Below are 2,892 nucleotides of genomic sequence, written 5' to 3' on the forward strand. Positions count from 1 at the left end.
TAACTCTGTCATCTTGCCCTCTGTTTGGTATTTGACCCATGTTTCTTTATTCCTTTTTTCTTCTCTTCTGTTTTCCTTTGGTTTAACTGAATACCTTTTATGATTGTTTTACCTTCTTGTTGACTTATTAGCTATAACTGTTCTGGTATTTAAGTGATAAATTATAAATTTTATTTGTTCATTTATTTATTTATTGAGACAAGGTCTTATTCTGTCACCCAGGCTGGAGTGCAGTGGCTCTATCTGGGCTCACTGCAACCTCTGTCTCCCAGGCTCAAGCTATTCTCATGCCTCAGCCTCTTGAGTAGCTGGGATTACAGGCACCTACCACCATACCTGGCTAATTTTTGTGTTTTTGGTAAACATGACGTTTCACCTTGTTGGCCAGGGTGGTCTCAAACTCTTGACCTCAAGTGGTCCACCTGCCTTAGCCTTCCAAAGTACTGGAATACAGGCCTGAGTCATTGTGTCTGGCCAACTCTAAATTTTAGGGTTTATAGTATACATCTTTAACTTATCACTATCTACCTTTAAATAATATTATACCATTCATGTATAGTATTACAATAGTATACTTTCATTTCTTCCTTCTTAGTCTTTTTCCTTTTTTTTTGAGCTCTGAACCTTTTATTAGCCTCCTGCTCCCCAAAGGTTAGGAGGCTTCTGCTGGCTTAATGCCTGAGAACTTTGGTGTCGTTGGTCTCAGACACCACTTTGCCATCCACTCTCTGGCGGTTGGTGGTCTTTTGGATGGTTTGCATGGAGTTGCTGCTGTACAGGGCATCACCAAGACTGAAGTCCTCGCCACCTTCCAGGAGGCAGCGGTAGGTGGCGATCTCAGCCTCCAGCTTGACCTTGATGTTCATCAGGGCCTCCTACTCCTGGGCCTGGCGCTGTCCCTCTGCCCAGGTCTGTGCCAGCTCTAACTCCAGGTGCAGCAGGATCCCGTTGAGCTGTTCCGTCTGTAGGATGTAGCGGGCCTCCACCTCCCTCAGGCTGTTCTCCAAGCTGGACTTCAGATTTCTCATGGAGGCCAGGTCAGTCTCCAAGGACTGGACTGTACGTCTCAGCTCCGTGAGTGTCGTCTCAGCAGCTCCAACCTTGGCAGACTGCGTGGTGACCACTGTGGTGCTTTCCTCAATCTGCTGAGACCAGCACTTGTCCAGCTCCTCTCGGTTCTTCCGAGCCAGCTTGTCATATTGAGCCCAGATGTCTACCAGGATCTTGGCGAAGTCCTGAGATTTGGGGGCATCTACCTCCACGGTCAACCCAGAGCTGGCAGCCTGGGCTTGTAGGCCTTTTACTTCCTCTTCGTAGTTCTTCTTCACGAAGAGCAGCTCCTCCTTGAGAGCCTCGATCTCTGTTTCCAGCTGCAGCCAAGTGACATTGGTGTCTTCGACGACCTTGCGGAGCCCATGGTTGTCGCTCTCCACAGACCGACGCATGGCCAGCTCTCTTATACTTGTCTCTAAAGTCATCAGCAGCCAGACAGGCATTGTCAATCTGCAGAACGATGCAGGCATTGCCCACAGTATCTGCGAAGATCTGAGCCCTGAGGTCCTTGATAGTCTTGAAGTAATGGCTCCAGTCTCTTGACCTGGGGTCCCTTCTTCTCCAAGTGCTCCCGGATTTCACTCTCCAGCCTCCGGTTCTCGGTCTCCAGGCTCCTCACTCTGTCTGGGTAGGAGGCCAGACAGTCATTCAGGCTTTGCATGTTCTCCTTCTCGTTCTGGATGCCTCCCATTCCTGCCAGATTCCCGGCCATCCCCACGGCCAGGCCCCCAGACACTATGCCACCCTGGAAGCTGGTGGAGCGGGACATGGAGATCTGGGAACCAGAGCTCCCGGCACCTGCATAGACGCTGGTGGCGCCTGGACAGAGCCCAGAGACCGGTAGTTGGTGCAGAAGGTGGAGCGAGTGGTGAAGCTCATGCTGTTCTGGGAGGAGGGCGAGAGGACAGGACTCAGGCTTTGCCGACGACGCTTTCTTAGTCTTAATGCTACTATTGTCAAAGATTTTGTTTTTATATATATTTTCCACAATGCATTTTTAGAGAGTCATGTATTTTTCAAATATATTTAAATAATAATAAAATATTATATATTTACTCATTTAATGAACCATACATGGTGCTCTTTATTCCTTTGTGTAGATCTGAATTTCTGCCTGTTATCAGGTTGGTTTTTTTTTAAAGTCAAAAGAACTTTTTATTATGGAAAATTTCAGAGTAGATAAAAGTAGAGAGAACAGTATAGTGAACAACGTATCTATTTCCTACTTCCAGTGATTACCAACACTTTTGTACTTTTTATATTTTCTGGCGTGTGCATGTTTTATATATTAAAACAAATATAAAACAATTATGAAAATAAAATACCATGTGCCTAAGCCATACTGCAGAACTATGGAGATAAATCCTTGGGGTCTGAGCCCAGGAATCTGCATTTTAACAAACTTCTGCTCCAGTTGATATAATTTTACTTCTGCCTGAGGACTTTCTGTAATATTTCTTGTGTTGCATATGTGCTAGTGAAGATGTCTTTCAGCTTTTGTGCATCTGAAAAGTCTTTATTTCATCCTTATTTCAAAAAGATATAACTATCACTGTGTAGAGAATTTTAGGTTAATACATTTTTAACTTCAGTTTGTTAAACATGTTACTCAACTTTCTTCTGGCTTGCATTGTTTATCCAAATAATCTGCTGTTCGTATCTTGGTTGCTCTTTGTACATATGTCTTTTTTTTCCCTCTGACTGTTTTTACCTTTTGCTCTTTATCTCTGGTTCTGATCAATTTTATTATGATGTGCATTGATGTAGAAACCCAAGGTCACAAAGGTTTAGTCCTTTATATTTTCTTCTAAGAGTTTTATAATTTTAATTCTTACATTT

General features: G+C 44.1%; 1 pseudogene; it reads right to left on the bottom strand.

Annotated features, from left to right (window-relative positions):
* Nucleotides 1–495: 495 nt before the first annotated feature.
* LOC102120324 (keratin, type I cytoskeletal 18 pseudogene) lies at nt 496–1,932 on the bottom strand (annotated as a pseudogene).
* Nucleotides 1,933–2,892: the final 960 nt, after the last annotated feature.

The sequence above is a fragment of the Macaca fascicularis genome, chromosome 18 (assembly GCF_037993035.2).
Source record: "Macaca fascicularis isolate 582-1 chromosome 18, T2T-MFA8v1.1".
NCBI classification, from domain to species: domain Eukaryota; kingdom Metazoa; phylum Chordata; class Mammalia; order Primates; family Cercopithecidae; genus Macaca; species Macaca fascicularis.